Genomic DNA, 12,212 nt, shown 5'->3' with positions numbered 1-12,212 from the left:
GAAATGCAAATCAAAATCACAATGATATACTATCTCACACCAGTGAGAATGGCTTTGTTAAAAAGTCAAACAATAATAGATGCTGGCTAGGTTGCAGAGAAAATGGAATGCTTATACACTGCTGGTGGGAGTATAAATTAGTGCAGCCACTATGGAGAGCAGTTTGGATATTTTTCAAAGAACATGGTTGAACTACCATTTGACACAGTAATCTCATTACTGGGTATATACTCAAAGGAAAATAAATTACTATACTGAAAATACAGGTATCCATATGCTCATCGTAGCACTATTCACAATAGCAAAGACATGAAACCAACTCAGGTGCTCATCAGTGGAGGATTAAAGAAAATGCGATACATATGCACCATAGAAAATAATGAAAGTATGTTATTTGCAGCAACATTGAATACAGCTGGAGGTGATTATCCTAAGTAAACTAATGCACAACCTGAAAACCAAATACCACATGCTCTCACTTATAAGTGGGAGGTAAATATTGGGTACACATGGACATAAAGATGGGAACAATAGACATTGGAGAATACAACAGGAGAAGGGAAGAGGGAGACAAGGGCTGAAAAACTACCTATTGGGTACTATGATCACTTCCTGGGTGACAGGTTCAATTGTACTCCAAACCCCAGCATCACACAATATACCTTTGTAACAAGCCTGCACATGTACCCAAGAATCTAAGATATATGTTGAAAAAGAAAAAAAGATTTAATTAAAAAAACACTAATTTCATATTGAAATGATGATATTTTGGACATGGTAACAAATAAAATATATCATTTTTCTAAAAAAAAAAAAATTACCCTGAATTTACATCTGAATGTATATGTTTTAGAGAAAAAAAGTTTAAATTGTTCAACCTTTGTTTGATCTTTATTTTCATAATTTTGAGACACACATATATATATATGTAGGTTTATATATATATAATCTCTTCAAACGCTTGATTTGAAGTCAAAATTTTAAATGCAATAAAAGAACAGAATATGCATACCTCATTTGAACATTCTGAAACTTTACAATATCTGCTGAAATTTGGCCTTTGATGCTAAAATACTTTTTGTTTTATTAGAAAGAATGCATTTTAATTATATATTTAAACTAATTGTAGTTAGGGTTGCCCAAGCCACATTAATGATGACCAAATTTCCTTTTTCTATTTTCATGTAAATTCCAAATCTGTATGCCCATTTAAAATAATGAGTTCTGCAGTATTAACAGGAATTTAATATACTCCTTGGCAAACACTGGAAGTCACTAAACTGTTTATATTGTATGAATAATTTTTTACTTAGTTTTGTCCTTCCAATTATTAGATTAAATATCCTTGGCAAAATTAACAATGAAAGTACTTTTTCAAGAATTCACTCACTAAAAGCAGTAAGAATAATCTGGCTGTATGGTATTCTTTTTCTCCTCCTTCTTGCCTCACCTAATAATAGTCACGAGATCAAGATGAAACTACCAGAATTCAGTTGATCTAAAAATAGATAGAGTCTCATCAGGTCAGCTGTTAAGAAAATGAGAGTAAAGGAATGCTCAGCCAGAATTGAATAATTAAACTCTGCAATGGTCATGAAATGTAGAGGACTAAGTCACTGGTCTGAGTGGCAGGCGGTTGGAACCGAGCAGGGGGACAGGGAGTAAAATTGATAGTGCTATCAATATCAAGAAGAGTCACTCAGAAGCACAGTATTCAAGTTGACAGGCAAAACTTTAAATTTTAAATAGAGTTTCTAGGTTGGATACATGCAGGAAGTCAGAAATTCACATAAGCAGTTGTAGAAGGAAAGATAGAGTCACATACAATGGCAGCCATTTTTAGGCCTTTTACTAGAAGCTGGAAAATAAGAGGGGAAATTACAAACGAGAAATCCTAAAAGAATGTAGTAGGGGAACTTGTAGCCAAACACCTAAAACATCTGATACAATAATTATTACATAATTAAATTATCTAGGAATTTGTATAATAGGGTGGTGGAAGAAAGGATATAAGAGCAAGAATATATAATTTTATTTAATATAATACCTAAATCCTGGTCAAATAAAGCAAGTGAAAGTAAAATAAAAATGAATTTACTACAAAGTTCTTTAGTTAAAACTATGCAAAATATTTAAAAACACATTTTTCCGTCTACAAATACCATCTAGAAGTATAAAAGTGGTACAAGTGTAATTTTTGCTAAAATATAATTGGCTGTTTTTCTTGTTGGTAGATTGTTCTTTTTTGTTAAATATTTAAGCTAAGCCTACATAATCTATTTTTATTACTGAATAAATGATCTTCTGAACTTTTGGTGAGTGGCCAAAAAGACATATATGGGTATTTACTATCACTTTAAATGTCTTCTCCATCAAATTACATCTTCATATCCTTTTTGGTAAAACTCTCAAAGCCAGGTTCAATGAAAGCTAATTAAGCCACTTCATCAGCACGTCTATTACTTAGGGCACTTTCACTTGCAAGTAACAGAATATGTGGCCATGGCATGAGGACTAAAATTACAGTTTAATATTATATGTTGCTTTTACATCTGGGAAAATTGAGAGGATCTCAAATGGCCTAACTACGAGTTGTCTACCATACTCTGCTCCTGTGGATAAAGTCCCCTAGCCAAACAGCCCTCCTTATCAAATAGACCAAATGCAGTTCTCATTTATCTCTAGAGAGCAGGTTTCAGTTTACTGCCATTTAAATAGGTATGCAAACAAGCCAGTCACACACTCTATGGGAACCAGGAATTACCTCAAATCCTTGATACTACAAGCCTTCCTCCAAGAACCCCTGGTTGTTCACGCTGTTCTTGAGTACACTCTCTGTGGGGCCCTGCATGAAATGCAGTGTCTTTCTCTCTGAACTGTGATTATGTGACTAATAGACTGTTGTCTATATCATCTATTCAGTGTTGGGTATCAAGTGTTCAGCCAGCTGCATAACTCTAGGATGGATATCCCTCTCATATCAATGGGGTGAAGATGAGGTGATGAAAACAATGACTAATAGTGGCTTAAAGAATAAACTTACACGATTCAAAAGCAAAAAACAAACAGTCCCATTAAAAATTGGGGAAAGGACATGAACAGACACTTTTTTACTTACTATTTTGAGAAAAAGTTTCACTCTTCTCACCCAGGGTGGAGGGCAGTGGTGCGATCTCGGCTCACTGCAACCTCTGCCTCCTGGGTTCAAGCGATTATCCCGCCTCAGCCTCCCAAGTAGCTGAGATTACAGGCACCCACCACTACTCCCAACTAATTTTTATATTTTAGTAGAGACAAGGTTTCACCATGTTGGTCAGGCTGGTCTCAAACTCCTAACCTCAGGCAATCGCTTGCCTCGGCCTCCCAAAGTGCTAGGATTACAAGTGTGAGCCACCGCGCCTGGCTGAACAGACACTTTTTAAAAGATGACATACTTGTGGCCAACAAGCATATGTTCAACATCACTAACCATCAGAGAAATGAAAAATCAAAACCACAGTGACATACCATCTCACACTAGTCAGAATGGCTATTATTTAAAAGTAAAAAAATAACAGATTCTGGTGAGGTTGCAGAGAAAAAGAAACACTTATACACTCCTGGGAATGTAAATTTGTTCAGCTATTGTGGAAAGCACTTTGGCAATTTCTGAAATAATTTAAATCAGAATTACCATTTGATCTAGCAGTCCCACTATTGGGTATATACCCAAAGGAATAAAAATAATTCTACCAAAAACAAACAAACAAACAAACAAAACACATGTGTTACCACTCAACAGACACACCTTGCCTGGATAGGTAGACAGAACTGACTTATCAAGACAGAGGAATTGCAACAGAAAAAAAGTTTTTCACATAGCACTGGCTGCATGAAAGACCAGTTTTATTATTATCCAAATCAGTATTCCCAAAAACTTAGGAAGGCAGGAGTGCAGTGGTGTGATCTCAGCTCATTGCAGCCTCCCTGTCCCGGGTTCAAGTGATTCTCCCAGCTCAGTCTCCTGAATAGCTGGTATTACAGGCACCTGCTAACATGCGTGGCTAATTTTTTGTATTTTTAGTAGAGACAGGGTTTCACCAGGTTGGACAGGCTGGTCTCAAACTCCTGACTTCAGGTGATCCACCTGCCTCAGCCTCCCAAAGTGCTAGAATTACAGGCGTGAGACACCGCACCCGGCCAAGACTTAAAATGCTTAAGATATCAATATTGCCCAAAGTGGTATATAGTTTCAATTCAACTCCTATCAAATTCCAATTATATTTTTTGTAGAATAGAAAAATTTACCATTAAATTCATATGGAATCTCAAGCAACCCCTAGTAGCCGAGACAATCTTGAAAAAGAAGAACAAAGCTGGAGGACTCACACTTTCTATTTCAAAACTTACTGCAAAATAGTGTAGAACTAGCATAAAGACAGATGCACACACCAATGGGATAGAATAGGTATCCCAGAAATAAGCCTTCTCATATATGGTCATATGGGTTTTGACAAGGGTGCCAAGACCATTTAATGGAAGAAAGACCATCTTTACAACAAATGGCACCAGGAAAACTGGATTCTCACTTTCAAAGTAATAAAACTGGATCCTTACCTAGAACCAGATACAAAAATTGACTCAAAATAGATCAAAGACTTAAATGTAAGACCAAAACATACACAACTCTTAGGTAGTAACATAGGGCAAAAACCTCACAATACTAGATTTGGAAATGAGTTAACAGATATGACACAAAAGACACATGCAACAAAAGAAAAATTGGACAAATTGGAATTTATAACTTTTTTTTTTTTTTTGAGACAGAGTCTCACTCTGTCTCCCAGGCTGTAGTGCAGTGGCACAATCTCGACTCACTGCAAGCTCCGCCTCCCGGGTTCATGCCATTCTCCTACCTCAGCCTCCCGAGTAGCTGGGACTACAGGCGCCTGCCACCACGCCCGGCTAATTTTTTTTTTTTTTTTTTTTGGTATTATTAGTAGAGACGGGGTTTTACCATGTTAGCCAGGATGGTCTCGATCTCCTGACCTCATGATCCGCCCGTCTCGGCCTCCCAAAGTGCTGGGATTACAGGCGTGAGCCACCGCGCCCGGCCCTATGACATTTTTAAAAAATATTTGTCAAAAGACACTACCAGCATAATAAAAAGGCAACCAGCAAAATGACAGAAAATAGTTGTGAATTTTATATCTATAAGGTATTAATATTCAGAATTTGAAGAGAACTCTTAAAACTCAGCAAGAAAACAAATAACTCACTTAAAAAAATGGGCAAATATCTTGAATAGACATTTCTCCAAAGAAGGTATACAAACGTCCAGGACGTACGTGACAAGATGCTCAAGATCACTAATCATGTTGCAAATCAAAACTACAATCAGATACCACCTCACACTCATTAGAATGACTGCTACCAAAAAGCCAGAAAGTAGCAAATATCAGCAAGGATATAAGGCAACTGGAACTCGTGTGTGTGGGCACCGTTGGTGGAAATGTAAAATGGTTCAGCCACTGTGGAAAACAGTACGGCAGTTCCTAAAAAAAATTAAAACTAGGATTACTATATCATGTAGCAATTCCACTTCTGGCTATATCCCCCCCAAAATTGAAAGCAGCGCCTTGAAGAGATATTTGTATACTCATGTTCATAGCAGAATTTCACAACAGTTAAAATGTGAAAGCAAACCAAGTGTCCATTAACTGATGAGTGGATTAGCAAAATGTGCTATATACATACATAGAATATTATTCAGCCTTAAAAAGAAAAGAAATTCTGACATATGCTGCAATGTGGATGAACCTTGAGGATATTATGCTAAGTGAAATAACCCAATCACAAAAAGATCAATACTGTACGACTCCACTTATATGAGGTACGCAGCAAAGCCAAAATCATAGAGCCAGAATGCTGACAGTCAGGGGCTGGGGAGAGTGGAGAATGGGGAGTTATTGTTTTTATGAGTCTAGAGTTTTAGTTTTACAAGATAAAAAGAGTTATGGAGATGGATGGTAGTTAGGGTTGCACAACGTTATGAATGTATTTAATGTCACTGAACTTAAAAGTGGTTAAGATGGCAAGAGTTGTGCTGTGTTTATTCACCACAATAAAAAAAATTAGTTATTTCACATGAGAAACAGACAGTAGTCTTTTCATGGTTGTTTTAACATCTCAACCTGATTAAGGATGTAAGCTGTTCCAACATTTCCAAGCATTCACTTGACTATGTGTGGACTTGCATTTAATATCTTTGCTGATTTTAATAGAACACATTTTGTATCTGGGCTTGTTTTTTTCATATTGCTGGTCTTGGCATTATCATATTCTCACACAATTGTATTTTGTTATAAAATGCAAATGGTCCAGACAGGAAAGGAATGGTGGTGTTCTTGCACCTTTCTTTTCCTCAGAAAGGAAAATTTGTCTTAGAATCCATCAATGTCTCTCCCCTGGGAAGTCAGAGAAATGACGTTTTATGACTGTTAGCAGGTAATAAATGAGACCTACCATAACTTAATTGCCTCAAATTCCATATTCTTCTATGAATTGTATGAATTTGACAAACCACCCAAAATATATACCAAATTTACCATTCTGTTAAAAAATTCCATTAAAAGATTTTCATATTCATGAGTTACTTTGTGTTTAATACATCATTTTTAAATAAATTTATCTAGCATTGCCTTCTGAATGTATGAAGATTATTTCAATTTTTGTTGTTTTTCAAAATAGAAAAGGCTATAAAATACTATATTTAATATTAAATTGTATTCTATTCTATATTAAAATTTAAGTTATTTTTATAATGCATTTTTCTCGTTAATATAATGTTAGCCTTTGTTTAATATTAACCAGTTTATATATTGCTTGACATCTTATTTTTTAGTTACTAGGTTCCATACCAGATTGGTAAACAGAAGCATATTAGCTTTTGGCAAAATGGCATCTCCAAGCAATGGAATATATTTTTATACATAGGTGTATACACTAATTTTTTTCTAACTTTATTTATTCTAAAAAATTTGCTATTCTTCAAAACAGAATTAATTTAGAAACAGATTAAATCACCACAGGTAAATCGGAATTGATTATAGCTTGCGCTTATACAGTAGATAGTATATGCTAGATCTGTACCTATGTTGTATTATTTAATAGATCAAATAAATGAATGCCAAGAAAATTGAGTGCACAGTACTCACTTGCTAAACGTGAAGTACTATAATAATAGAGATAGAGTGTTTATTTAGTCAACATACAAATCCTATGAGTTAGGTTTACTTTTCCTCATTTTATAAACTAGAAAGCATAAGCACAGAGAATGTAATATTTTTCACATTCAAACACTGGTAAATTAAAGTCAATATTCAAACTTAGGCCTATAAGATTCCAAATGGTTTTATCTTTCTTCACCATTAGGGGAGGAAAAATAGTATTCTATAATATCATTATGCAGAAAGATCTGTTGGGAAATCATATGAGCCCTACCCTGGCATGTAAAACATATAAACCGAAAATTCTAGAAAAAAAAAATTACTTTCAGCCTCTAAAAATATATATCCCCTTCAACCTCACTCTTTACATGAAGAATTCCAAGAAATATTACACTTTCAAGAAATGACAAATATTTTTCCTTTGATCATTTTCTTCCCAGTCCCACATCTCCTTCTCAAGGATGTATAACTGATGTATAATCAGCTATTTTTTTTAGAAGCCTCTCTCCTACATCCACATAGCCCTCTGTCAGAATCATGGGGAACTGAACTGTGATTGATATCTCACCAGCCATGCCAACAAGAGAGAGTTCCTTTCTGGAATTTAAACTGGACCCTAATGTTTCTAACCACTCCCCAAAGACCGTGAACAACAAAGTCTTGTAGGAGAAATGCTGGGCCTGAAATAGAGAACATGGAAACAGATAAGACAAAAGAGGCAGAAAAAGAAATCTTATAACTTTAGATAAAGAGGAATACTGAGAAGCAGAGATAGTGAGAGAGAACAAGATCTAGATTAAGAGTGAGTAAAAAAAGAGCAATATCCTTGATTCCTCATGGCTTGCTAGTTCCTGGAGTCAGACTTTTCAAAAGCCTCATTGCAATTAAGACATCAGGTCTCATGAGATACATCCATATCATTCCAATGAATTACATTTTTGACTTTAATCTTTCTTTATTATCTCCTTGGAGTTAAAGGAGCCCCACTTGAGAAAAGAGAAATGCAGTACAAATTGACTTAAGTTGTGCAAAACTCAAGTGAGTGAGTTTTCTATTTTTGGAAATATACATATATTTTATGCTTATAAATATATGTGCTGCATTTTTTCATAAATTATGCTAGATATAATTTGTGAAAATTCTGCTCAACATGCTTATATTTCTCAATTGACATGGGAAAACATTTATGTACAGCCAGTTTATTCACATGTAATCTCGTAATTATAACACTTTAATACAAAATCTGAAATAAATTACAAAAAGCAATTTTCACATAATTGGAAAAGTGCTCATGCATATTTATTACTCCAAGTTGTACAAAAATAATTCTTTTCACATTTCTGCACTTCTTGGAAACTATGAAATTTAAAAGATGAAAAGAAAAACACTGAGCATGCCAAATGTGTAGATAAACACTTTCTTCTTTATTTCTAACACTTCATTTTCAATCTATTTCTAGAGAAGCAATAAATTGACACATATAATATTCCAGTACATTTTGCTCACTGAAATGTTGGCATGTTTGACACTCAATTGTGTCAATTTATCACGAGCATCCAGATTTTAGAACATATCACTGACAGATGATTTTCAGCAAGCAGTCTACTAACAGAAATGGTGTTAGTTTAATAATATAAAATAAGTTGAGGGAGCAGACTTGGGTTTTTGAAATATTTCCAGCTTCATTTTAAGAAATTGACAGTTATTTAATCCTTTAGTTTCTGACAAATAGTGGAAAATACTGAAGATTACATGATAAAATGAGGACATAAGATCAAGTTATCATACTATTAAAAAAACTTCTCTACTGGAGGAATAAGACTTCAATAAATATAAAAGAAATAATGTTTTGTGTTAAAAAATTATAAATCAGTTTTATAAAATAATGATACTAAATTGTCCATTTATTCAAACAAGATAGAGAATATCTCACTGATCACAACTTTCTTTCTCTCCAGAATCATTGTCTACTGCTGTTAGTCTTAAACTTCACAGCCTAGCTATCCAGAACTCCTCCAAATTCTTCACACATACAGCATACTATTTCACACCTGTACTTGTGCTCATATTAATCTCCTTGTTGAGACTTTCATCAAAAAGCCTGTCTTTTAACACATCGCCCAACACTTGCCTAACACGTTAGGCAAGAAACTTTTTCTCTATTGTCCCATGATACTCCACGCCTAGTTTTGCCACTTTAAATAACATACTATAATAATCTCTTTAGGTGTCAATTTCTCTTAATGTCTAATATGTCTTAAATATATAAGCTATTTCTGCCCATTTTTGTAATCCTCTGCAAATTCCTGAACTTCTATTGATCCCTGTTGTGGAGTAATAACCAAAATTACATCCTCACTTTCCTGCTTCATTCCTGGTATAGCTAACAGCCTCTACCACATCGGAGTCTGTTCCCAGCTGGAGGAGATGAAAGAATGGCTGCTTTCTTGTTGCCTTCACCTGGTAGTAATCATGCTAGACAGACTCTTTTCTCTAGAGCTTTCTTTCCACATCACAAGATCTCTAAGCATGACTAACTTAAGTCCACTCTAACTTCTGAATTGCAGCCCAGTTGCCCTCCTCCCAGAATACCAAAGCAACCACCATAGTTATTGGTCACTGTCATTGCTTTTGCAATAAAATTTACTGATGACTTCATAATGATGTTAGGTTTTCAGTTATTAATATTAACATTTCTTTAAACAGTCAGCTTTCACTTTGCCAACAAAACATACTACTACATTTTTGTAATCTAACATTGGCAGAAGAGGCAAAAAGGCAAGAGATTCCTCTACCTACTGAGCCAGTATTAAAGATAATCAAAGCACTTGTGAGGTTCTTCCTCCCCAGAAGAGATGTCAGTGCTGTCACCACTAACTAGCAGAGTGCATCATCCACACATTACTGTCATCCATGCATCACTTGTAGCTCAAAAATTTCAAGTTCCTATTCAAAAAGAGTTAAGGGTCTTGACTCTCTAGCTTTTCCCATTTGACAAATATTACAACTTATATAAGAAATCAGATGCATCTTGAGGATTCATTGCCAAGTAGCACAAGATGGAGAAAAAAGAATGGAGTTAGCAAAAAAACCCAACTTCCTCCTTTCCTCTTGGCCATTTACCTAAATAACGCACTGCTGGAACTACCAGTTTAGCCAGATTAAATGTTTAGTTAAGCAGTCTCCTGGAGGATCAAAAGCATCACGCTCTAGCACATCATAGCCATCATACAGAGAGGAATCCAATCTCTCTTTCCAGTGAGTTCCCCACCCTTGACTGTCCAACAGGCAGGGTCACTGGCTTGGGACCACAGAGCAGTCACCCCACCAGTGATGAGCATACTCACTGGTAGTGACTCTGTGTTTCCCTAGGGAGGGACTCCCAGAGGCAACCAACAGCCCCTCTGCCACTGCCACAGCCATGGTTTTCCCCCTGTTGCCCCTGTTGTCCTTAGTCTGGGAAAGAAACAAAGAGCCCAAGGGCTTCACCCAAGCTTCCAGCATACCACAGTTACCACAGAAAGAGGAGCCCAGTATCTCATCCCTGTGTGCCTTTGATCCCCCACTCTCTAACAAACAGAGGCTGCAGCTCGGGCCAGCAGAGCAGCTGCCCCATCCCCTGGCTGAACATTCCCAGTAGCAGTGGCTCTGTGTTTCTCTGAGGTGCAGCTCCCAGAGGCAACTGAAAGCCCCTCTGCCACTGTTCCTGTAGTGGTACTGCCGTTTCTGCCCTCAGGCAGAGGAAGGAGCAAAGACTCTGAGTGCTTTAACCACACCTCCAACAAGCTGTAGTAACCCTAAAGAAAAGAGGCCAGTCTGTCTCCCCAAGCCCCACCCACCCCCGCTATTTGTTGCAAGGCAGGGCCCCACTTACTTGGTCTCACAGCACAGCTGCCCCATCCTAGGCCAATCACACTGATTGATAGCAGCTCTGCGTCTTTCTGAGGTGGAGCTCCAAGAGACAAGTGAAAAACCCTCTGTCACAACCACTGCTAACTTTCCTTCCTCTGATTCCTCCAAGATGGGAAGGGATATAAAGCTTGAGATTGTCCCAGAGCTGTGGTGTGCAGCTTGGGAGTGCCAAGCCAAGATTTTCAGCCAGCAATCAAGAGGGAGAGGAGCCCAAGATTTCAGAGCACTAAGAGGGAGCACAGATACAACTGTGAAGAGCCACATGACTGAGCAACAGCCTACCTACTGGAAATTATGCTTAAGCACCACCTACTGGGTCACGGCCCAAAACATCAACACCAAATACTCTGCTAATATACCTCCCTGTGAAACCCAGGACAAAAATTTCACTGCAAATAAAGACTCTGAACAAAGCCTTGGCCCTCTGAAAACACACAGAAAAGAAATCTACTGACTGTAATCAATTTATACCCTAGTTAAAGGAACACCAGCCCACACTGATGAGAAAGAAAAAAAACAAGAACTCTTACAACTCAAAAAGGCATCGTGGCTTCTTTCCTCCAAATGAACACACTAATTTCCCACCAGGGGTTCTTTAGCAGGCTGAAATGGCCAAAATGACAAAGATCATCAAGATTCAGAAGAATGTCGAAACCCAATCCAAGGAAGCTAAGAATTATAATAAAATGAAACAGGAGCTGTTAAATAAAATAAACATTTTTTAAAAAAGAACAAACTGACCTGATAGAGCTGAAAAACACACTCCAAGAATTGCATAATGTGAATATTAACAGCACAACAGACCAAGCCAAGGAAAGAATCACAAAGCTCAAAGGCTGGCTCTCTAAAATAACCCAGTCAGACAAGATTGAAGAAAAAAAAATAAAAAGAATGAACAAAATCTCCAAGAGATAGGAGATTAGGCAAAGAGAACAAATCTACAACTCATTGGTTTATGTGAAGGAGACAGGGAGGAAGCAAGCAACTTGGAAAACATATTTCAGGTTATTGTTCATGAAAGCTTTCTCAATCTCACTAGAGAGGCCAACATTCAAATTCAGGAAATGCAGAGAATGCCTGCACGCTATTATA

At 36.7% G+C, this 12,212-nt stretch overlaps 1 long non-coding RNA gene across 3 annotated transcripts in view; it reads right to left on the bottom strand.

Moving 5' to 3' along the window:
* LOC129532553 (uncharacterized) overlaps positions 1 to 11,944 on the bottom strand; it is a 171,768-nt gene extending 159,824 nt beyond the window's left edge. The window contains exon 1 of one of the 3 annotated variants that reach the window (XR_010132709.1): positions 11,862 to 11,944. This is a non-coding gene — a long non-coding RNA (uncharacterized lncRNA). Of the gene's footprint in view, positions 1 to 11,082; positions 11,402 to 11,861 lie in introns of those variants that run through there. The other 2 variants (XR_010132708.1, XR_008678314.2) reach the window with 2 other exon arrangements.
* Positions 11,945 to 12,212: the final 268 nt, after the last annotated feature.

This window comes from Gorilla gorilla, chromosome 2, assembly GCF_029281585.2.
Source record: "Gorilla gorilla gorilla isolate KB3781 chromosome 2, NHGRI_mGorGor1-v2.1_pri, whole genome shotgun sequence".
NCBI lineage: Eukaryota > Metazoa > Chordata > Mammalia > Primates > Hominidae > Gorilla > Gorilla gorilla.
The sequence above is the reverse complement of the archived record's forward strand: the minus strand, read 5'-3'. Positions and strand labels throughout refer to the sequence as shown.